Below are 25830 nucleotides of genomic sequence, written 5' to 3' on the forward strand. Positions count from 1 at the left end.
GAGACGTAACTCTCCCAGACATCAGACAATATTACAAAGCTACAATAATCAAGACAGTGTTGTGCTAGTACAAAAACAGACATATGGACCAATGGAACAGAAGAGAGAGCCCAGAAATTAACTCAGACACCTACGGTAAATTAATCTTTTAAAAAAAGAGGCAAGAATACAAAATGGGAAAAAGACAGTCTCTTCAGCAAGTAGGTAAACCGGACAGCTGCATGTAAGTCAATGAAACTAGAACAGACTCCCTCATCATGCGCAAAAATAAACTCAAAATGTCTTAAAGACTTAAACATAAGCCAAGATACCATAAAACTCCTAGAAAAGAACACTGGCAAAACATTCTCTGATGTCAACTGTACAAATGTTTTCTTAGGTCACTCTCCCAAGGCAATAGAAATAAACACAAAAATAAACAAATGGGACCTTATCAAACCTAAAAGTTTTTGCAAAGCAAAAGAAACCATAAAAAAACAAACAAAAAACCCCAAAAAGATAACCTACAGTATTCTAGAAAATAGTTGTAAATGATGCAACAGATAAGGGATTAATCTCCAAATTATACAAACAACACATACAACTCAACTGCAAAAAAAAACAAACAATCCAGTTGAAAAATGGGCAAAAGTCCTAAATAGACTTTTCTCCAAAGAAGACATATGGATGGGCAACAGGCCCATGAAAAAATGCTCCACATCTGTAATTATTAGAGAAATTCAAATCAAAACTACAGTGAGGTACCACCTCACACCGGTCAGAATGATTATCATTAATAAGTCTTCAAATAACAAATTCTGGAGAGGGTGTAGAGAAAAATCCCACAATTTCCACTGTTGATGGGAATGTAAATTCATACAATCGCTATGGAAAACAGTATGGTGGTACCTCAGAAAACTAAATATAGAACTACCACATGATCCAGCAATCACACTCCTGGGCATATATCTGGACAAAACTTTTAGACTGCTTTGGGTATTATGGCCATTTTAATGATATTAATTCTTCCAAGTCAGGATCATGAGATATCTTTCCATTTCTTTGAATCCTCTTTAAAAAAAGAAAGAAATCTCAATATTAAAAAAACTTGCTTAAGCATATGCTATTTTTAATAAAACTTAGGCAAGTCTAGTTAGCCTATCAACAACAACAACAAAAACAATGCAAATAAAAGTACAAAAGTCAGTATGATGGATAACTTGCACTGGAGCCACAGACAGGAGGACAGAAGAGAAGAGTATGTTAATATACATTTAAACAATTGTCAGTGTTCTAGTTCTTGGCCTGGATGTTGGGTTCACAGATATTTATTAGTTATTGAAATGAATGAGTGAACAAACAACTAAGTAAAATAAAAGATGGCTCACACATGGATCAGTGTTGAAAGTTGTGTCACGACTCACAAATTAATTCAAATCTGTATACCACAGGTTCACTTAAAAACCAAGCAAGAGAATAAAAAAATTCAAAAAGCTAAAGTTGATTTTATCTGTTTAATTTTTTAATTTTTCCAGCTGGAGAAATAAAAGGCATAATGAATCTATTGTACATGCTTAAAAATAGCAATTGAATGGAAATTTATTTATGGAGGATTTACAATCTAATGTCATTACTAGCAATCGCAGGATGTGTGGCACACAGTTTAGTACTTGCCTCTTCTAAATCCAGCTTTTATTAGAATTTTGTTTGTGATGAGGGGATGGGCAGGAATGTTCCCTCAGAGAGATGCTGTTTCATTAACATAATATATAGATCATTCTGTCCGTAGAGACTGATTCTTCTGTGTGATACTATTAGGTTTTTATCTTTTAATGATGATTTTGTTTCTTGTAACTTCCTGTTGTTCCCATTACAATTATATCTTTAGAAAAGAAGCAGAGTTACTGCAGTCTATGTGAAGGTGACATTATAATTATTACCTTTATTAGGCAATCAGGATTCAGGCTACCCGGACTGAATGAAATAGAAAAACTGGACAGTCATTTACTTTATGTGATTTATATCATCTTGATCCAAACAATTTAAACTATTAAACTAGGAGCTTAGAACCATATCTCAATAGGGAATTATGTTCTTCATAAATATAATTCAGACCCTCTGGTCTCCCATGTTGAATGATGGAAATGTCCAAGGCAGTAAAAACTTATGGTTGGAACAGACCTCAGATGAGGTATCACAAAGATCAGAGTCTCAAGTGAGTGCATGTGTGTTCGGAGTTTTCTGGTGGGGAGAGCACTCTACAGATACAGGTCGGAATGTCTCTGTGCTCTTTTCCCAAGTACCTGTATGAATAGAAACAGCTCAACACTTTTTGTTTCCTTCAGGCCTTTATTACAAATTGTAGGGTTTAAAAAAAAAATCTCTTTCTATTCCTTTCTGCTAGTGTCCTACATGAAAATATTGGCGCCCCAGGACGGGGCTTACCACTGCATTGCTTGTATTGCAGTGCCAGCTCCAAGGCCAGACAGCAAATATACGCTGAATGACTGACTAGCCCCATTAGGCAGTGAAGCTGCTTTAGCAATCAGTCTCCTAAAATAGGGTTATTTACTTGTTGAAAACATGCTTTTCACATTGGCTTAGCTCTTTAATTGACACAGGCCCACTGCCACTCTGCTGTGACACAGATCCCTTTCTGAACACTCCCCAGCTTTTCTGACCTCCATTTCACATGGAGACACATTGACAACCACATCCATTTTCATTCAACGGCACTGCCCTGCCTTACCCCTACCTCCACATTGCAATTCTTTGATTCTTTATTATAGATCTAACATGCCCCAGCCTGGTCTGGGAGTCCTTGGCTTTAGATTATAAATAGGGCTGCAACTCAAGTGGAATCTTGTTTGTTTACTAGACTGCTTTTGAGGTTGTTCAAACCCAAATAGCCAGAGGAGAGATGGAAACTTAATTTGTTTCAGGCTTCAGTGCCTGGAGGCAAGGCAGACTCTCAGTTTCCCATGAGCAGACAACTAAATGTTTTCAACCTGGGTGAGCGAAAAAGACTTTGTATACAAGCCATACAGGCATTTCCCAACAAGTTCAGCTCAGATTCAAATGACAGTTACCTGTCATACACTGAATGAGATCCAGCTACCCAGGGAGTTGAGCAATTGTTTGCTTGTTCAATACATTAATCCTCGACTTAAACAGAGGCACACATTACAGAAAGTACAGCAAACACTCCATGTGCCAAACATGATGAGGCTTCTTCCTGCTCTTCTCTGCCCTTACCTTCACCAATCCCTACTGGAATAACAAGTTCTAAAGTTCTTTCTGCTGTCCTGGAAGCTGTTATTGTGGAGACAAAAAGCTATAGTTAGGGCAAATTGAATTGTTATGCAAGACTGAAGCCAGTTGTTTGGAAGAAGGAATCTCAGGCAAGAATTAAGTTGGAAATTTTAATGTGTTAAGTGACATAATATGAAAGAATTACTGTTTTGTGAACCATGTAGAAAGAAAGATGGTAAACTGAGTGTGTCCCAAACAATTTAATTTAATTCAGTGCAGAAATTACTTTTTGAACACCAATCATGAAGCCTTAAATTAGACTACATGTTAGATATTGAATGAGAAGAGAACAGATTCTTCTCAGGAAGTCTATAGTTTGAATATTAATTCACACAGGCCAATGTAATACCTGTAATTAACACAGATACCAGCATATAATAGGCATTAATAAATTTTATGCCATTGCATTATTATTGTATTGTGTTATTATTATTATTATTGTGACAAGTATTATACTACTGCTATGCAGTGAAAAATATTATAGGGCTGGCTTCATATTTTTATTTTGCCCATGGGAGGCTTATAAGAGAAAGCAATACAGTAACTGACTCTTTTTTTTTTGTCTTTTAGTAACTGATTCTTGAATGGTGATCCTGCCAGTAGGAAGAAGGAAAGGACATTAAGATAGAAGGAATGGCATATACAAAACATCCATGGCATAAAGAAACAACCAGTTCAGTGGCAAGAAATATCCAGATCCTTCTTGGTAGGCCAGGGTACTTTTGGCAAGAGAACATACCACTGTACTAAGGTCCAGACCTAGTAGTCCTTGTCCAGGGTAGGATAACTTGAGACAGTATAGGGAGGTTTTGAAACACAGTAAAAGAATGCATCCAAAGTAAGCAAAAAGCAATGCCAGTGGTCAAGTCTGAAGAGCCAGCTGAAGCTGTGGGTGGGATAATGAGTAATGCAGTAAAAAGTAATAGGGATTGAAGTGCGTCAAACGCAGATCTAGAAATAAGTTGGAGGGAAGGGCATTTTATTTCGATCGTGATTGGCACCACTGAAAGTGGATGAGAGACAAGAAGGAAAAGTACCAGTTAGAAAGCACTGCAAAATTTAAGTAGATGATAACGACCTGAAATAAGACAGCAATACTGGGTTCAAGTGTGAGAAAAATTTAGGAAGCAAACTGCATCACACTTGATAAACAATGGATATGTGATTGAGAAGATAGTTGTAAAAATGCTGCCGTGGTGCCCAGGAACAACACCTTGCAGAGTTTGGGATACAGACTAAACCTGTGACTGGTATATATTGACCCAACAGCTAGAGCATCAGGAGTCTGAGAAGCAAAGAAACGAAGTAACATTAGCTTCTATCATCATTCTTAATGAACAACCCATCTGTTTGTTTATATTTCCCGTCACCTTTGGTTCTGCCAAATTAGAGGTCCAAATTCCCAGTGGGGGAATGTTTGTATTAGTGGACATATAAGTCCATCAGTGGACTGAAATAGAAGGCATGACTTGAAGCTACCACATCACTTTGAGATCATTGTGCTAGTGCCTTGCAGATAAAGATCCAGGTAAAAATGACCCTGACAGTAAATAATGCTGGAATGTGATTAATTCTCAAAGAGAAAAACATAAAAGAATGCTGCAGAAATCTAGATGATGGGGAAATTTGGAAATGCAGAAGTGTAAAGATAAAAGGCCAAAAGATTGGGCAATGCATAAAGGCTAATCAGAACAAACAATAATGAGAGAGCTACATATTTTATTGTATCAAAATATTGTCAAATACCCCTTTGAAAGTGTGTCTGCTGGAAATAAAGGTGCATCTGTGTACAATCTAGTTATATTTTCTTGAACTTGGAGTGATATCATCTCATCCTTATTCTTAATAATGATGATGAGATAACCCCTGATGGCAAAATCCTAACACATTTTTTTTCTATTGCCATGAATGCCCATTGGATAGAACTTCTGTGTCTATAGACAAGATTTATTTTTGCACTACTGTCAGTTATTTATGTCTTACTAAGTTGTATTAAGAGCTTCCACAGATTTAACATTTTAAAATGGAGAGGGACATGCTATAGACAATGTGCACTTCCCATCCAAGTACAATTTTTCTTTGCATAGTTGTCGTAGTGGTAATATTTCTGTTAACATGTGTGATATAAACAGGTTACTGTTACATAACTAAAAACAAGTTAAATCCTGAAGAACCAAAAAATAAAACAATGCGTAAATTATTTAGAAGGTGCTGGTGCAAGACTCTGGCCTTAGCATCAAACAAACCTGAATTCTAGTTCTATGTTTTTACTATTTATCAGCTGACTGACCTTGGACAAGTCATTTAACCTCTTTCGGTCTCAGTTCCTTCCATCTGTGAAATCAGGCACTGGAGCAAATGCTTTCTAAAGCATCCCCTCCTCTTGCCCCCTGGACTCATATCTGTAGACAAGAAGCAGTGACTGTTGATGTGAGGTATCATGTAATGTCTCTTGTGGATAATCCATACATGGATAATTGAGACTTGGCTTCAAATGAGCAGTGTGATTACAGTTACCAACCTAAATGATTCCAGCAAATGACAAGTCTTTAGGGCTTTTGAAATGCCACCCATTTTACTGTGTATATTTAATGAAATGCTAATGTAATTTTGCTAAACATGCAGTGCTTATCATTACACATGATGGATTAGAAATCTGAGTTTCCAATGGTAGCAAACTGTCATAGGAGTGATTAAGCACTACAATTATGGGAACACCTACCTTTTCTATTAGAAAGTCATTTTTTTTTTTCAGCTTGTGTCAGTTAAAATTACAAGAGACTGTGAATGTCAGGGAAAGGATATGTGTTTAAAGTCTGGTTTAAGAACATTCACAGATATAGAGAACATACTTGAAGTTGCCACGGGGGAGGTGGTTGGGGAAGGGACAGAACAGGAGGCTGAGGTTAGCTGATGTAAACTACTGCATATAGAATGAATAAACAACAAGGCCCTGCTGTGTGGCACAGGAAACCATATGCCACATCCTGTGAGAAACCCTGATAAAAATATTAAAAAAGAATGTATCTACACATACATACCAAATCACTTTGCTATACAGCAGAAATTAGCACAACACTGTAAATCAACTATACTTCAATTAATAAAAGAGAACATTCAACTCCAACTCTGCTTGCATGGTGTCGTCTGAGTCAGCAATGTCAGTGTGGTCTCTTGGGCGACACTGTGTTTCACCGACAGAGTGACGTTGCACAGCTAAAACTGTATCATCCGAACAAAGATTCCAGTTTCTGGAAAGCAGTATCTTTCAAGTTCTAGTAATCCACACAATTGTTTTGCACCGACAGAACACTGACAGGAGTCCCTGTAGGACTGTCCGTTCCCATGGTGGCCCCCTGGTGGTCAGAAGGACTTTGAATGTGTTTCTTGGCTGAATATGTAAAAAAAGCGTGTGTGCGTGTGTGCGTGTGTGTGTGTGTGTGTGTGTGTGTGTTTAATTTTGTGAGGAGAGGAGGAGAAAGACTTTCAGAGGTTACAATGGAATAAATGCTAGTACATTTCTTCCCCATAAACAGAAATCCTCCAAAGTCCACTGAAAGCTGTTCTGTCAACTATGGTCTCAGTTGTTGTGAAGACTGGCATCTTGATTCAGTGCAGCCAAGTCACAGGAGCCTGAAGACCACAGCCTGAGCCCTGGGTAGTCAAGCCCTTAGGTCAATGCAGTTTCGGTTTCCTATATTATAAACCTAGAAATCAAAACAAATGAACTGTCCAGCCCCCCTTTATATTCCTTCACTGTATGGTTCTATTAAATAAAGTGTCTCATCAGCAGCTCCCTCAGAAAGCAAACGTTTACATAAATATTCCGGTTAAAATACTCTGAATTTGAAATACTTGGAAAGAAATGAGAAAGTTCTGTTCTCTTCTGATGAAATAGTTGCAGTACTTTTTTTCCAAAAATTAATTTTTAAAATATTGATTTATTTTAGAAATGTTACTGAGCCTGTAAGAGACAACCTCCTAGATTGGGGTGGAGATGAGGAGAGGAGATGTGAAGAGGGAAAAAGCACGTACAGCATGTCACACAGGAGTGCACAGTTTGCAGATGAAAAAACTAAAGCAACCCACTGTGACAAAAATTGGAACTTGACAAAATAATTTGAACCATACGGAAATGTTGAAGGTCATGCTTTCGTAGGATTAACCTGCACAAAACAAGCCAATCACATGCACACATGCACATACACACACACTCATCGGCAGCCTGAGTCCTTCACCTACTTTAAGTACACATTAAAAGTAATAGATATATTGACAGAGTGGGGTGCTTTACATGCATTATCTCACTTAGTTATGATAACAGTGCTGTGAAGGAAGCATTGTTATTCTCGTTTTACATCTGAGGAGGTGAAGCAAAAAGCCCAGGTAATTCTCTCAAGAGCCAAAGCCAGTAAGAGGTGTGACTGGGATTCGCCTCTTTAGCTTGAACTCTTAATCCTTCGCCTGTATTTGACGTTACTCTGGTGCCCCGCCTGGGTGAACTGCTGCGACTGAACTGCTGCTCAGATCAAAAACCGCTGTTCCAGAGGTGAGTGCTAGTCTGAGGCGAATACATTTTGACTTTCTGTAACTCTAGGGTACTAAAGCAGCAGGGTGCCAAAAATATTAAAGAAAGTCCTAAAGGTTAAGATTTATAAGCATTCAGGACAGATTATTATTAGTTATTATTTTATATTGAGATAAAAACCACATAACATGAAATTTACCTTCTTAATACTTTTTTTTTTTTAAGTGCATATTGGTAACCCTGCTTGTAGCAGAGCTCTAGAACTTTTTTCCCTTGCACGACTGAAACTCTACACCCATTTGAACATCGCCTTCCCATTTTCCACTCCCCAACCCGCGGCAACTATCAGTCTGCTCCGTTTCTGCGAGTTTGATGACCTCAGATATACCAAACAAAGGGAGTCGTGTAGTATTTGTCCTTATGTGAGTGGCTTCTTTCACTTTACAGAGGTCACCATGTAGCATATGACAGGATTTCTTTCTTTTTAAGGCTAATATCCCACTGCATGTATATGTTAAGTTTTCTTTGTTTCCACTCATCTGCCAAAGGACATTTAGATTGTCTCCATTTCTTGGCTATTATAAAAATGCTGCAATGAACACCACAGTGCAAACAGCTCCTGGAAATCTTGTTTCCAATTCTCTTGGATGAATATCCAGAGGCAGGATTGCTAGATCATATGGTGGTTCTATTTTTAAAGGAAACTCCATACTGTTTTCCACAGTGGCTCCACCATTTTACATTTCCACAAACAGTGCACAAGTGTTTCAATTTCTCCACACCCTTGCCAACACTGTTCTTTCTTTTCTTTAAAAAAAAAAAATAATGGCCATCCTAACAGTTGTAAGGTGATTTCCTTGTGATCTGATTTGCATTTCCCTTATAATTAGGGATGTTGAGCATTTTTTAGCATAACTCTTGGCTATGTGTTTGTTTCCTTTGGAGAAATGTCTATACTAATGATTATTTGCTTTGCCTTATGAAGCAAAGTTCACTCCTTTACCATGAATAAAAAACAACTGAATTCCTTGCAAAGAGCACACACTGAACACATGCTGCAGAAGGTACACTGAGCCTACAAGGATGTACATCTTCCCTTCTTGAAAAGCAATTTGCATGACTTGGAAGAGAAGCAAGTTATGCATATTCAAATCCCATTATAAGGCAAAGCCCGAAATGTTTACATGAATGTACTGATTTCAGTGTGGATGCCATGCTGGCGGGGAGCTAACAGTTATTAATCACGTACCATCACATACGAATCTAACTTGGTGAGTAAAGATTATTATCAGAGCTATCTGAGGCTCCGAGCAGTTAAGTCATGTGTCCAGGGTCCCCAGCAAGTAGACCAAAGAGTCAACATTTGAACTGAATCCCAAGTTCATCATCTTTCCTAGTGCAACATTTTGTTTTCTTTTCTTTGGGAATTGAGGGGAACTTTAGAGAAATTTGACGTTGGAGCTGAAACTTAAAGAATGGACCAGTCAGAATTAGAGAGATAAATAGTCTCACAGGTTATTCTGCTATCTCTGTGATCTGCCTTAGAAATAAAGTGATAAGTTCCAAGACAACTTGGGACCTATGGAGGTGGGGGGTGAGTTTCTGAAGTATGCATTAAAAGCCCTATTCACCCACAGGCATTGTTTACCTTGCAAGGACCTCCTCATTTCAGAAACCGAGTCTTCTAATTAGTGAGTGAAGCATAACCCTTCCTTTGTTTGTTCTCAACACTTCTCATTTCCTAGGGACCTCAGGCCCTTACTTCCATCCAGAGCAATTGCCCTAAAGTGAACTTCTCACAGCTGGGATCTTTTTTTTTTTTTTTTTTTCTTTTTCTCTTGAGCATCAGCTATTCCTTAATTTTTAAATGCAAATAGCAATATGTTCATTCTGAGGGCAGTTTGGGGGATTTGTTTTTAGGCAAATCAGGGTGATGAAATCTGGTCCAAAAGCAACATCACCGACTCAACAATTAAGGATATGTTGTAATCAAGATTTGGATCACTGCAATGAAACTGTCCTTGCTTAGAGGAGGCTAGTCTTGGGTGGTGGAGGGGCGCTGGACCTTTGTGGGATCCATCTGGAGTTGATAGCTCAAAGTGTGTTTCTCATTAGAGTCAACTGTGGGAATCCAAGAGTTTTATAATGTCTCCATTTATTCATTTTCAGCCAACAAATATACAAAGGCTGCAGAGCATTATTACAGTTGCAATTTATTGAGTTATTTCCAGGAGGGAGAGGAGATGAGGATTGTGGGGCTACTTCTGGATTTCCTGCCAGGCTGCCCAATCTCATAGAATGGTCTCAGAACTGCCTCTACCCTGAGAATGGCTCATCTTCTTATCAAACACAGTAGAAGGATGTTGCCAGGTGGATATCCCTGTGAAAATGCCCGATCATTGGCCCTGATGTTTTGTTGTCATTGTTCAATAAACTGAGTGTAAAATTCACAGGTTGTCACCACCTATCCTTTAAAAAGCTACTCTCAGGAAAGTAGTGTTGATGGTCTGAGGTGTAGACAGGAGACAGGCAGATATTGTGCTGAATCCTGACTCTGTCTCTGGCTGTGTGATTTGGGGCAGGTGACTTTACCCCTGGAGTCTTAGTTTCATTTTAACATGGACATATTAGCGCATGGGTTTTGCAAGCAGTAAATGAGATACATTCTGTGAATGATCCTATTACATTACTTGGCACCTGTTTGCCTAGTGAGCAGCATTTCCCTTTTCTATAAATTACAAGAACAAAGGAAATTTTAGATAGTATATATGGGGTTCAAGTACATGTTAAAGAATTTCCACCAAATGAAGATAAATAAATACATGTTGAAAAATGTTGTGGAAAATGTTTGATGAAATTTCGACTGTTGTCAGCAAATAATAATATCCTATATATTTGGAAAGAAAGTGAATTAAAAATTTACAAATGAGTATATTCTGCAAATATTCTTAGAATTTTTATTATGCATTTATAACTAAACTGAACTGGAGCTAGATGGTGAGAATAATTAAGGTAAAATAAGAAAATGATTAAGGTAATATAACATGACCTAAGAGAAATATGTACACAAAATAGAAATGAAGGTTTTAGAAAGAAGAAATTAGTAGAATTAAGATAAAATTTATAGAGAAAAAAAATAAAACACATTATACCTAGTTTCAAAGGACAGAAATTAGGGGTAATTCCAAGGAGGACCAGAGGAAGGGGACTGTGTTAGCCTCAGATGTGCAAGAGGCTAGCAGATGGTCTGGTTTGATTTGAGGCCAGGCCAGTTTCCATGGATGTGTGACTTGTGCAGTTCTCTAGGGCCCCGCACTTGGTTTATTGCTCTGTTGTGGCCACCTTGGTACTCTTAATACATTTTGGGCAAGGGACCCTATGTTTTCATTTTGTGCTGGGCCTCAAACAAGTATGTAGCTTCCTCCTGAATGGATGAAGCTATTTTCAAACGATGTCTCTGATAAAGGGTTAATACCTCAAATATACGAAGAACTCATACAACTCAACATCAAAAAAACCCCAAACAATCTGATTAAAAAATGGGCAGAGGGTCTGAAGAGACTTTTTTCTTTATTTTATTTTATTTTATTTTATTTTATTTTATTTTTTTTAAATTTTATTTTCCCACTGTACAGCAAGGGGGTCAGGTTATCCTTAGATGTATACATTGCAGTTACAGTTTTTTCCCCACCCTTTCTTCTGTTGCAACATGAGTATCTAGACATAGTTCTCAATGCTATTCAGCGGGATCTCCTTGTAAATCTATTCTAGGTTGTGACTGATAAGCCCAAGCTCCCGATCCCTCCCACTCCCTCCCCCTCCCATCAGGCAACCACAAGTCTCTTCTCCAAGTCCATGATTTTCTTTTCTGAGGAGATGTTCATTTGTGCTGGATATTAGATTCCAGTTATAAGTGATATCATATGGTATTTGTCTTTGTCTTTCTGGCTCATTTCACTCAGGATGAGATTCTCTAGTTCCATCCATGTTGCTGCAAATGGCATGATGTCATCCTTTTTTATGGCTGAGTAGTATTCCATCGTGTATATATACCACATCTTCCGAATCCAATCCTCTGTCGATGGACATTTGGATTGTTTCCATGTCCTGGCTATTGTGAATAGTGCTGCAATGAACATGCGGGTGCATGTGTCTCTTTTAAGTAGAGCTTTGTCCGGATAGATGCCCAAGAGTGGGATTGCGGGGTCATATGGAAGTTCTATGTATAGATTTCTAAGGTATCTCCAAACTGTTCTCCATAGTGGCTGTACCAGTTTACATTCCCACCAGCAGTGCAGGAGGGTTCCCTTTTCTCCACAGCCCCTCCAGCACTTGTTATTTGTGGATTTATTAATGATGGCCATTCTGACTGGTGTGAGGTGGTATCTCATGGTAGTTTTGATTTGCATTTCTCTTATAATCAGCGATGTTGAGCATTTTTTCATGTGTTTGTTGGCCATCTGTATATTGAAGAGACTTTTTTCAAAGGAGACATACAGCGGCTAATAGGCACTAGAAAAGATGCTTGACATCGCTAATCATCAGGGAAATACAGATCAAAACAATGCGCCTCAAACCTGTCAGAATGGCTATTATCAAAGAGACAACAAATACCTAGTGTTGCTGAGGATGTGGAGACAGGGGAACTTCAAACACTGGTGGTAAGATCGTAAAGTGGTGCGGCCACTAGGTAATGGAGACTCCTCAAAAAATTAAAGACAGAACTAGCTCACAAGCTGGTAATTCCACTTCTGAGTATTTATTCAAAGACAAAGAAAACACCAATTTGAAAAATACATACATCCCTATGTTCACTGGAGCACTATTTACAATTGCCAAGATTTGGAAACAACCTAAGTGCCCATCAGTAAATGAATGGATAAGGAAAGTATGACTATCTATACCTATCTATCTATCTATCTACCAAACTCAGCCAAAAAAGGATGAAATCCTACCATTTGCAACATCATACATGGACCTAAAGGTTATTACACTAAATGAAATGTGCCAGAAATAGAAAGACAAATACTGTCTGATTTCATGTGAGGAATCTAAAAACAAGAATTTTAGCAAGACCATATGTGTTATGAACTGAATGTCTGTGTCCCCTTAAAATTTCTGTGTCGAAATCATAATCCCCAAAGTGATGATATTAGGAGATGGGGCCTATGAGGCCCTCAGTTCCTGAGGGTGGCACTCTCAGGAATGGGATTAGAGCTTTTATGAAAGAGGCCCTGGAGAGTTCTCCCACCATCTTCCTACCATGCAAGGATGCAAAGAGAAGAGAGACTGTCAGTCTGCAGTGTGGAGGAAGGCCCTCATTGGATCATGCTGATACCCTGATCTCGGTCTTTCAGCCATCAGAACTGTGAGAAGTAAATTTCTGTTGTTTATAAAAGATGCCCAGTCCAAGGTAATTTATTTAATGCTGTACCTCTAGGTACCACACTTTGAGAACCGCTGCTCTTAGCAAATTTAAATTCAAGCAGAGTTAAAAGAATAACTCCCATCTTCCTAAAGGATAGATTTTTTTTTTTTTTTTGGAGGGGAGGTTGTACACTATAAAATAAAAGAGATGCTGACAAAGAAATACATGTGACTAAATATTTTACTAGAGAAGGAAAATCTGGGCTGTGTAAAGAAAATAATAAAGACTGCTATGAATCATCAATTGGTTTTATGCAAACTAAAACCAAGGATTATACATCCAGCTTAATTTCAACTTTATAATGATTTCCTTTAATTACCATAAAGGACCAAACACGAAGATGCAGTAGTGTGAAATTAATACTGACAACACTAGGCTTGCCTGGGCTCTGCAGATTAACCAGCATTTTACTGCATCAATAAAGGAATGAGGAAATAAAATTAAAAACTGATAGTAAATGGAATTACTTATTTGAAGCTAGTGATTATGTCAAGCTGTCACTCCCACAGATGGATTAGGCACAGAAAGACAACCAGATAAATTATAAACCACTCCATGAAGCGCGTATCCATCTAGTCCACAAGCTTGGTAACAATGGAAATCTGAAATCGACTTGGTCATGGCAGATTTGGGTTGCGTGTTTAGCATCTCATAGACTCCTACCATCTTACGGAGCAGAGATCAAAAAGACCTCATGTGAGATTAGATTTCACTCTTTGAGGCATTACACTGAATTATTTAATCTAAAATGGAAAAAATAAAGAGGTTTTCCTCCCCTTTTAAAAATCACTGAAATACAGTTTAGAGAAAAAGGAATCGTGCCAAATAGTATACCTAAATCATGTAAAGCAGAGAAATCACCTTAAAACAAAGCAAGGTTCGTTTTCTGCATTTTGAATAGGCTGTTTATTCAGGCTATAGATTTTTATTTTAGTTTCCATTTCCTTTTATTTAATTTTTTTTCTTTTCCCTCTCTCTGCTCTTCTCATTACCATGAGCCCTTTATAATCTAGACTCTTAGATCACCCCAAATCTCCTTAAAATTGACTTGGAGCACTGATCCCTTATTTACCAACTGATTTCTGGGCAAATTGTGTCTGGTTATAGAGGGGCTCGGCTTTATCAGAAACAAGGCTGTCTTTTTTGCACAGATGAAAGTAAAGAAGAGAATTGAACATGGTCTTAGAGAAGCTCTCCTGTGTCTGTCAAATTGTGACGGGCAGAATTCCACCACACTTCCAGGCACCGGGGGGCATAATGGCTAGACTTGAACAAATACGGTAGAACTCAAAATTATATCAGATGCATTTGCAAGCCTGCCGTGACAGTGCCAACTTTTTGTTTGGCTAGGATTCCCCATGGAGGAGGGGCAAGGAGGAAACCATTAACAACCTAAGTTTTCTTTAAGAATTTGCTATCAAATAACCTCCCACGTGCCAATTTATCCTCTGACGTCCCCCCTCAAAAATCTCAAAACCTGGAGAAAAATCATAAAACCGTCCTGTTAGAAAGGTTTCCTGGTCATGGAGGAAATGGCTGATCTGATCTGGGGTTTACCTCTTCATTATCCATGACAACAGCTTCACTAACACCTTTCAGTGGAGTTCCCGTCGTGGCGCAGTGGTTAACGAATCCAACTAGGAACCATGAGGTTGTGGGTTCGGCCCCTGCTCTTGCTCAGTGGGTTAACGATCCGGCGTTGCCATGAGCTGTGGTGTAGGTAGCAGATGCGGCTTGGATCCCGTGTTGCTGTGGCTCTGGCGTAGGCCGGTGGCTACAGCTCCGATTCAACCCCTAGCCTGGGAACCTCCATATGCCACGGGAGTGGCCCAAGAAATGGCAAAAAGACAAAAAAAAAAAACAAATAAAAAAACCAAACCTTTCAGTGATGGAAAGTGATGGAGCTCTGACTGTGTTCCATTTTCTTTGCACAGTTTTATTGTCGGGGAGCATTTTTTCAAAAGAAAAAAAACCTTACCCAGTTCTAAGAAAGAAGAGTTGATTCAAGCCTCTAATGGATTAAGTCTGTCTCTTCTAAATGCTCTGTATACTCCTCCTGTAGAGTGGCTAAGTCTTCTCAGTACTTACTGTTCAAGAACTTTCCACTAAACCCTCAAAATAATGCTAGGTTACTGTTATTATACCCATTTTATAGATGAGGAATCCAAGGTAGAGAAATATGAAGTATAGCACCCAAGGTCACACAGGATTTAAATTAAGGAGGAGGTATATGCAACCAGGTGGTTTTAGTGCCAGAGCCCATGACTTTAACCACTTGGCAAATTATTGATGGAAAATGCTTTTCTGTGTCCTCTATATCCTCTGGATATTTCTATTCTTCTAATAAAAAAAGTGTTACTGGTTCTCCAATTAGGCCCAGAACTTTTGATAGGTACAAAAAGGCAGTCTTAATATTTAGGCATATTTCTTAGTGTCACTCGATAGATTAATTTTAATACAACTCAATATACTTATTTTTTTTGCTTTTTAGGGCTGCACCCATGGCATATGGAGGTTCCCAGGCTAGGGGTCGAATTGCAGCTACAGCTGCCGGCCTACACCACAGCCACAGCAATGCAGGATCCAAGCTGAGGCTGCGACCTACACCACAGCTCATGGCAACTTCAGATCCTTAACCCACTGAGTGAGGCCAGGGATCGAACCCGCAACCTCATGGTTCCTGGTTGGATATGTTTCCACTGCTCCACAACGGGGACTCCTCAATATACTTCTTAATGGCGTAAAGAGTAAATAAAAGTCAGTGGGAGATATACTTTGTAGAATACGCAGCTTTAGAGCTTACAAGTGATACATTAACAGGTGTTTATTCAATAGCATGATAAGGAATTGATCTCAGAGGCTAGAAAGTGGAACTGCTTATGGAAATCTCAGATTCATCCATACCAAGGATATACGTTTCGTGGTTCTGTCCAGCTTGCCTCCCACTTACTGTCAGAGCAATAAGAAAACATGCAAATGGAGAAGAAATGTAAATTCTTCAAAAAGCATTCAAACACAAGTGAAGGAGACAGATTTTTTTTTTTTTTGTAAAGCTTTTAACCTGTGCTTTCTGGGTGATCTGATGATAAACTAAAAAAAGACCAAAAAAACTTTGCATGCAAGACCCTACTTGCTTTCCGTGGAGAGCTACTGTTTTCTCTCTCTCTCTCCCCCTCTCCCTCTCATACATAACTTATTATCATCCATACTTGTTTCTAAGATTGTGAAAATTATTTAAAAGAAGAAATTAGTACAATACATTAAAAAAAAGGGAAATGAAAACCAAAGCAGCTACCAGATGAAACAAATCAGATGGTAAATCTCAAAAAATGATGACGACAATTTTTATTCAAAGCTAAGGGAATCACAATGATGAAAGCAATATCTGAACCCTGAAGGTATTTCTTCAAGCCCAATCACTGTTAAGAATATTTACAGTAAATATATGTATTATTTACAGTAAATATTTACTGACACATATATGCCTTAAACTCAGGAGTTTCTTAAGAAACTAAACAACAGAGGGAGATATAGTTGTTCTTTCTTAATATATTTGCCAGAAGTCCACTGGATAAGACATAAAAATATAGAGTATGCTGTGTATGCGTAGAATTTCTCTTGCAAACAGTTGTCAGTTTAGGTGGTACAGGCAACCTCTTCTGTCTTGGATTACTGTTGAACTTGGTGGGGATGTTTAAGGATCACTCTACATTTCTCATCCACTGATGAAATATCTCTAAAACACAAATCTAAGATACACAAAGAAATCGAAGACAAAGTCTTTAAGATTCTAAGGCAAAAATAGAGACTTTAAATGTGTAACCAAGAAATGCATCACCCCAATGATTAAAAACAAAAGTATACCTCAGAGTTTAATTGTTCTCATCTAGTAATCTTTGCCAGAAACTGTAGTGCAGCTAAAGTATGCTGTGTTGATACTGGTGTGTTTGGCTCATTATCATTAATTAACTATTAACTATTAACTTAAAGTTAGAGATTGATACCTAAAGTCACTCTTGGATATAAACATCATATCAGATGCATTAATGTTAGAGTTTTAAATAAGAAATTTTCTGGGGGGGGAGGGTGTAAATAAGAACCTACAATATGAAATTGAGAAGACATCTGTCACAATGGCCAAACCTCCAGTAGGCTACAGTAACGACTATGAATCTATTACTGTTGATATATTTCAAAAGCTGTGGGAACAGGCAACTTTTCAAATTATACAGAGAGCAATCAACAGCCAAAGGCAATAGTGCCATGCTCTTCCACTGCATGCCTCCCATGGGAATATGTGCATCTGCAAGCCTGAGATTACAGGCGAGACAGAGTTTTCTTTCACCGTTAGTTTGATTTCTGAACTATAAAAGAAACCACTGGTTAGTCAATCCCACAAGAGGGGCAATAGGAACCATACTGGTAAAGTACTGTTAACAGCAGCCTCCTCTGACTCCTTTCCTCAACAGCTCAAGCCCACTCACTAAAGCTTGCTCTCTCGCGATCTCTTTCACTCTTTGGTCTCTCTCTATCCCACAGGTCACATATTTTAAGAAAATTCAAAGTCCTATAAACCCCAGTATACTACAAGGAAAGGGAGAGGCAGAGGGAAAGAGAGAAAATGAAAGAAATACGAAGAATTTCCTTGGAAATTTGAATAAAATTCTAAAACAGGAACATTTTTAAATTACGAAAACAGAAATTTTAGATATTATGAATCAGGGTGCTGGTTCAGAATCTATTTAACCAAAATCATAAACTACTGGGTACTGGTTACTATAGTTATCATAGGAGGCAGATAGCTAGGTAAGAGCAGAGAAAGGAAGGCTTGGGCCAGGTGGCAGAAAACCATGCATCATGGAAACAGCGGGTACCCAAGGGCAGACAGAGAAAAGCAGAAACCTCTAGACTGACAGACCGGAAACCACACATTTGGGGAGATAAGTGTCCTGGAGGCAGGCAGGGAAAGCTGGAAAAAAGGCAGGGATCTCTAGCATCCAAATGTAACCTGTTGCTCATTACGCCCTCATTATAATAAAATTAGCCTTGCAGATAAGAAATTCCTATGCGCCAAGGCCATGACACCTCTAATCAAGGCTAAGGAAGGACAAAAATTCCTCCTTCTCTCAACATGGTGGATCTGGAGTGAAAATCAGGGAACGTCTTGCAGGCCCATCCTTCCACCTTTTCATTTTTATGCCCTTCTTCACTGGTTTGCCAAAGACACACAGGGCAGCTGCTTGCCTCTTTGCCTGCCTCCCCTCCAGCGGCATACTTCTCACTTAAATAAATCCTCACTTTACTTTCTCTATTTCCCTGTCTTTTTGCTGAATTCCTTCTGAACGGAGACAAGAATCTTTCACAGGGAACACAGCTAGGTGGACAACCTGGTGGTGTGCATTTATAGCGGACAAAAGACGAAATATCCTATTTCATGCCCAGCCCATGATATATTACTGTCTCTTAAAAAGGGTAGTTAATTAACACTGATCTGAGGTTAAGATAACTAAGTTTCCTTTAAAACCTTTCATCTCATTTTGCATTCTCTCTATAAAAAAGGGTAACTGACACCACTTTAGCCTATACAAGTTTCATGTGAATTTGAAAAAGGCACACTTTCCCTAAAATATGTTCGTTATTATCTGTCACAAATTTGTAACAAATATACAAAGATATTATGGCCAACGTGTGAAGGGCCCCCCACATGTGTGGTACACCACTTTGCAACCAAATGCAACTACTTTGGTAGTTTGTGCATGACTGCTCCCCAATCAATAACCCCAATCGACTGGTTCTTGGCCAGCACACACTATGCTGTATTCACCTAGGTATATCTTAATATTATATTTTGATCCAGCCTGACATCTCTAGGTACACTAGTTGACACATTAGACAGCAATTCTTGTACTAGTAGCATTTGTGGCACACATCCTGGGCCATTTTCACTTATTTTTATACTTAAACTTTAGTTCTGATCCCATCTGCTTCCTGACTCTTGACTACACCTCTTATTTATGTCTTTGTTTACCAAATGTTCATGATAGTAATCAAGCAGTATTTTATGTGTCACACACACCCACATACACACACAAAAAGGTCACTTTCTGATGTGAAACTGATAAAAATCAGCACAAAGAAGATCCCTCTGCATTGTAAACCATCTATAATGGAAAAAAATAAAAATCATTAAATAAAAAAAAAGATAAAAAAAAGAAGATCCCTCTGCAGTACTGTATATGTCGAGAGATATTTGCAAATATTTTGTTGAGGGAGACTAGGAAATCCTCCAGCAGGGTCAACATGGCTTCCTTAGGTCTGGAATCTAAGGCAATTGTTATTCAGAGAAGGCAGATTGCATATAAAAGGGAAAATTCAAGAAGAATTTTCAATGTTTATCCCACACTACCTAGTGGAAACTGCTCTTTATCCTCAAGGTCTTACATCCAGGATCAGTCATGATTTTTGACTCAGGTCTATTTTTCACCGTATTAAATTGGGGCTAATTTTTTTTAAGCCATCTCCTAAGAGTTATTTTAATGTTAATTCCCTAGGATCTGAAATACTGTGTATAGTTTAGTTGATCAAAGTAGTTTCTGTTCAGAACACCTGAAAGTCTAACCCCGATATACTTCAATGATCCCACAACACTACAGACCAGCATGGGAGATCTGTCTAGAGCAACTAGCAAAACTCTCTCTTGAATATTTGACATCTTCATGCCTCACTCTTGATGTAGAGACCTACAAAGGTCATCCTTCAAGAAAATGAAATTTGAGCGGAGAGATTTTTAATTTGTTCTTTGTGGCTGGAGATGTAACAAATTAGTTTGAAAGCCACGATGGTCATGTGTACTGGGGAGCAGAGAGAAAAAGAGAAACGACACAGTTAAGCAGAGAAGCAAATATGATGAACAGCCACAACAACAAAATATTGTGATGCTCCTGATAGATTTCCTATTTGTGATTCTGGTCCTTCCAACAGGTCTGGGTATCACTTCATCCTTGTCTGCGTCAGTCCAGAAGCCTCACTGACTTTGTGTCCTCCTGCCTTCTTTCCTTCCTCCCTCCTTCCCTCTCTGTCTCTCTCTCTCTCTCTCCCTTCCTCCCTTCCTTTCTTCCTTTTTTTTTTCTTTCTCTTTCTCTCCTTTATTTATATTTCTAATACTTACTATAAAAGTTTTAATTATTACAATCTACAATTCTGAATTTTCATCAAAACATCTTCTTATTCATTAGGTCACTCAATAGGATCTTATAGTAATGAATTCCAAAGTCATCTGTATCCTAAGGCAAATCACTTAATAAGATTCTTAGTCTGTCAAATGGTATACAATACATCATAGAGTTGTTATGAGAGTCAAATGACTTAATATAGATATGAAATCCAAATAACAGTACAAAGTACACATTGAAAGCATCAAGCATATTTAAATTTTATAATTATTTACATTAATATGATTAACTAGGATTTTTTCATGCTCTTTCTATAGTAAAAACACACTTGGAATGTACTTTATGTTTTAGCTTAACTTAGATCTCCAAAATGTAGTTGTAATGAGTACTTACAAATACTCCATAGATATATTACTCATTAATTACTGTACTCATTCGTTCAAGCAATACATTATTGAACGTTTCATGTGTTCACATATATTTCTGTTTCTGTAAAAATTACTAGTAAGCTACTGTGTAGAAACAATCTTATTACGTTGTTCGATTTAGGATTTTAATTAATAAGATGCCTTCTCTTGAGTTACGTCTTGTATGCATTAATCATTCTTTGGCTTCAGAGAAAAAAGAACTGACATTCTTTGAAGATAATTCGGTAAAAATAGCTAGATAAGACTGTTTGTTTAATAAGCAAAAGAGATACAGAGGTGAGTATATTTTAAGCTTTATGATTACTCAGGTGATTGAATTATTAAGAAGATGAACAGAATCCCACTAGGAATGATTACATATGCCTTTATCCTGATTGTTCTCTAAAAAGAGGATTCTTTGAAGTCCACGAACATTTGTTGCAACTGGCCCACTGGGTATTTGAAGCTTATTCAAAAGGTCGCATTTTTGGGCAAGACTCAGTCTTATAGCCCAGATGGGCTGAAATACAAAGGAATGTAAATACTTCAAAGTTTGAGCTGTTAATACAAGGATTTCTGAGCTGATTTCTTAGATGTTGATTTAATTTTGGAGAAACCCATTTGGAAATGGCATGAGTAATTCTCAAGAGGGGTTAAAATAGTTAAAATAGACATGAAGCCACCACCACCACCATCAACATACAACAAAAACTTGGCAAGGATAAATATCAATGAAAAACTTTCTCTGAGCAGTCCTCCGGAAACTACTGAAAATATCACTGAAATCAACCTTTACCTCCCTGGTTCACTAAGAGAGCTGAGAAGGTCAAGCTATGAAACCAAACCTGAGCACTATAACATGATATCAGCAAGTTTTACTCCTTATAAGTTGCCGTCATCACATTTCTTTGGACATTTTCTAGTTAAGGAATTTCCGAAATTCAGTTTTATTCTTTTCCATTCTAGTGATTTCTTCACTCCTTATCCTGTGGATATCAGCTCTATCAGATAAAAAATATTTTTATTTATTTATTATTTTTATTTTTTGCTTTTTTTTTAGGGCCTCACCCACAGCATATGGAAGTTCCCAGGCTGGGGACTGCATCACAGCTGTAGCTGCCACCCTAGCCACGGCCAAGGACTGAACCCAAGTCCTCATGGATATTAGTCAGGTTCGTTACTGCAGAGCCACGATGGGAACTCACTTTTTAAATTTTTGATTTGTCTATTTTTTGGTTGCACCTTTGGCATGTGGAAGTTCCCAGGCCAGTGATCAAACTCATGCTATCGCAGTAACCAGAGCCATGGCAGTGACAGCACTTAACCCATTGAGCCACCAGGGAACACCTAAAAAATCTTTTTATAAGAAATATTTTATAGTATGCTCTTTACTTTTCTGAAGTGAAATTAATAGAGGACAAAATTACAAATGATGTAATTTTAAAAATTAATGTAATATCCTAGCTTTAATCATTTCAAGAAATAAAAGGAAAGTAGTTTTATTAAAATAATACACATAAGTAGAGTAGAACACAAATGATTCCATCTGATGTCTTCATCTGACTGTCTAGGAAGATATTTAAAAATTGAATAAGGTAGCTCTGCATTTGTAGGATACTTAATATTCCTGTTTCCACTCACTAAATGCCTTAGAACACTCATCAGTGATATAACCAAAATATTCCATAAAATTCTAAAACTCTCCTTAGTAGCAGTGCTATTCTCATTGATAACCAGGCTATTATTATTACCATTTCTAAAAGGAAATTAAACAATAATTCCAAATGACAAGTTAGTCATCAATAAAATAGTTTTACTTATCAATATGTATTGTGTATATTATTTACTAATATCATATCACCATCTTTTAAAATTATATTAATAATTCTCAGCTCTCCAAAATACAGAGACATTTATATCTAAGAGTTGTTCATTTGAAATTTTTCTTTTAATTTAAAAAATTGACAATGGCTTCAGGCACAGAAACAATGTACTATAAGTACTATTTTGTAGGAAATGCTAAACTCTGTTGCAAGACAGAGAGATTATGCAAGTCTCAATGTGCCATTCCAAGTTGTGTAGGTTTTTAAAGGGCAAGAACTATTAAACGGAAATACTGATTTCCATTGAGAATTTCCATGGTTGATTTGGTCTTGTTTCCAGATAACCTTGATGGTAAAAGCATGAGGGCAGTCCACACCTGAAGAAGAATAATCCTGATAGAATATGGGACCTGAAGATTAATTAAAGGACACTTGTTCCAGGTGTCCAAGCGATTACTTTGCATTCTGACCTGAAATGATGGAGCATAATGAGCAGTTTTACCTAGAAGTTGGAGGGATGTCCATTCAGTGTTTTCAGACTCTGATTGGGTTATGATAGCGAACGGCAGTTCCCTTCTTCTCCTTTAGATGGCTGTCCTAATGTCTGTATTTATATCACTGTCTCCACCTATATTTGTAACTGTTTATTTTTTCTTGTGGCAGCACATGGGATATTTTGGTGCCTGGAGTAAAGGAAAAGACCCAAGCACCAGAAGAGATACATTAACTAACTTCAATCATGCTCCCTTAACAGCTGCTAAATGTATTTTGCTGCTTGAATAAAAACCATGAAGAATCTGGATATATGTACAATTTTTTAAATGAAATTTTAGTCAAAGTCGACTAAAGTTTTAGAAGGCTCTGGATAATTCTTTCTATTAGTTAGTTAATAAAATAGCACAGTATAAAGAAAAAGGCAGCACAGAGAGGCAGTAAAATTATTGATTAAGCAGTAATGTTGGACCTAAATTAGCTACTTCCTAGCTGTGCCAACATGGGTAAATTATGTATCTGGTTTGAGCTGCTGCTGCTGCTTCTTTTTTTTTTCCCCCTTTGGTAAAATGGTACAATAACAATATTTTCCTCATAAAGGACCTAGAACTATAGTGATTTAAGTGTGAAGAGCTCAGAGGATGCCTAGCAGGATAAGTACTCAGGAAATATTACTGATAATGTTGGTTGGCTCTTTGGTTCCATCATTTTTTATTTTTACGTAAAATCCTGGGTGAAAAGGGTAAGATCTGAGTGGAATACCATTAAGGCCAGTTTGTGACCACTCTGGTTGGAGTATCATATGACTGCATAACCTGTGTCTATGTCAGATTTGGATCGACACGGCAAGTAAGTATAAAACAGAGTACAGTGGACCTGAAAATTGGTCTATTCTGTTGGTAAATTTCTTTTTAGAAAGATTCAGTGATTTCTCTAGTGATTTTTGATAGAACTAAAGTTTAACGAGACTTTCTGAGTTATTCCTGAGAAAGGAACACAGACTAAATTTATGGTCCATTGGGTAATGCTGATCTTTGATATCATGTGGTGAAAATAGCTCACCATCCAGGATTTTTATCACCTATAACCTTGGTTTCCCGATCTCTAATCCTATGTTTCATGTAGCTATTTAGAAAATATGTGTCTATAAATTAATTATTCTGAGACAAGACAGAGGTCTCATAGACCAGTTCACCTAGGTTCATTCAGTAAGTGATGAACAACTCTGAGCTTCAGCTAAGTTAAAGCATCTTATTCCTTATCATTCCATACTTTAACGGCATGAATTTTATGGATTTTATTTGGAGAAATTAATTATTAGTGGCCATGGAATTATTTGAAGTCAATATAAAAATAAGCAGCAAAATATTTTACTTTTAAACTTGAACCAAATGAGTTTAATTTGCATGCAACCAAAGTTCCAAAGACTGTGCATTGCACGCAGCAGCTTTGCCTGACATCAAAGGCACTGCGGAGATCAAAACAAAATACAGTTCTGAGGAAGCGATTCTCTTCTTCTTCTTAATAAGTGTAATTTTTTTCTTTCTGTTGGTGTTGGTCATGTCGAGGCAATATCAAAGTCTGTGGACGGCATCAACACTGAGTGACTCCATCTTAACCTCAGAGGTAAGAGCGGTAGTTAGTGAAAATGTGGAACGTCTGACATCCGAGGAAGAGGCTGCTGTTGGAATCTGAAAACCTGAAGCTGAGAACGAAGGACCTTTGTACTGTTTCAGTCTCCCTCTTGCAGAGAAGTGCAGTCACTGTTACCAGATTGGATTTATGGTGCCACATATCCCCTTCCCTTTCAATTTGTTTGTCTGCTGTCAACATGAAGATCACTGACTGCCCTTGTTAAGCTGGCCTGAGCCAAAGGACAATGTCCTTTTCCGTGTTCTGTCGTTTGTTGGGTAGGTTTGCTCCAGTCTTCTTGCTTTGTTTTCTCGGGGAAGGAAATCCAGAGCCAATCAAACTAAGATCTGACTGGGTTAAAATCAGGCCAGGGTTGCTTAAGCAGTTCTAACACTTTCATAGATCACGTTTGTGACAAAGATTGAAAGAAATATAGAAAATAGCACAACAGGATTCAATTCACGTGACAAAAGGAAATTGTACGAAGTTTAATCCATTCCCATTACCTTCTCAAGATTGTAATCTCCTTGGATGCTGAACCTAGAGAAGATTTTATTTTTCCCTACAAGAACGCATTATCAAGTTGCCTTAGAAGTGGTGCTGTGGGCTGGAGGGAGGCGGCACAAGTTATATAACATGCAATTTAAGATAATGGCCTTTGAAAGGAGAAATTAATATAAACAGACGAGGCCAACAAAGCTTCAGTCATCTTGAAGGTAGTTTCAATCACCACTGACATTAAACAATATCACCCCCACTGAGTCTACACTATGTTTATTATCATTTAATTTCTTGCCCAAATCGACACTTTCTTATCATGATATTGCAGGGATTGCAAGCTCTGTTATGACTACAATTGGTAAAAAAAAAATTGCATTCATCTAAGTGAGTAACAAGATACAGAAATTGAACTCTCTATCTTAACCTTTTGTAGCTTTAAATATTCTACTAAAAACATTAGCAAAAATGGAAGCTATAGCGTTTCCATAATTATCCCAGCACTGTCTTTGTTCTTATAATGATAGAATCCATACTTTCAATTTAGAGTGCTTAATAA

General features: G+C 37.7%; 1 protein-coding gene and 1 long non-coding RNA gene across 16 annotated transcripts in view; one reads left to right on the forward strand and one right to left on the reverse strand.

Moving 5' to 3' along the window:
* LOC102159120 (uncharacterized) overlaps window positions 1-6418 on the forward strand; it is a 654277-nt gene extending 647859 nt beyond the window's left edge. For 8 of the 10 annotated variants that reach the window (XR_014804441.1, XR_014804447.1, XR_014804442.1 and 5 more), the window contains one exon: window positions 3862-6418. The gene's annotated coding sequence lies outside the window, so the exon portion shown is untranslated. The remainder of the gene's footprint in view (window positions 1-3861) is intronic. The other 2 variants (XR_014804446.1, XR_014804457.1) reach the window with 1 other exon arrangement.
* The window catches only part of LOC146403579 (uncharacterized), a 408191-nt gene that overhangs the window by 97918 nt on the left and 284443 nt on the right, over window positions 1-25830 (reverse strand). Inside the window, exon 2 of one of the 6 annotated variants that reach the window (XR_014804473.1) lies at window positions 16881-16996. The exons of the other annotated variants lie outside the window; for them this stretch is intronic. This is a non-coding gene — a long non-coding RNA (uncharacterized LOC146403579). Of the gene's footprint in view, window positions 1-16880; window positions 16997-25830 lie in introns of those variants that run through there. 6 annotated transcript variants of the gene reach the window in all.

This window comes from Sus scrofa, chromosome 5 (genome assembly GCF_054392235.1).
Source record: "Sus scrofa isolate SSC_HxYL_T2T_F1_AM1 chromosome 5, Sscrofa_HxYL_maternal_Yorkshire_Landrace_v2.0, whole genome shotgun sequence".
NCBI lineage: Eukaryota > Metazoa > Chordata > Mammalia > Artiodactyla > Suidae > Sus > Sus scrofa.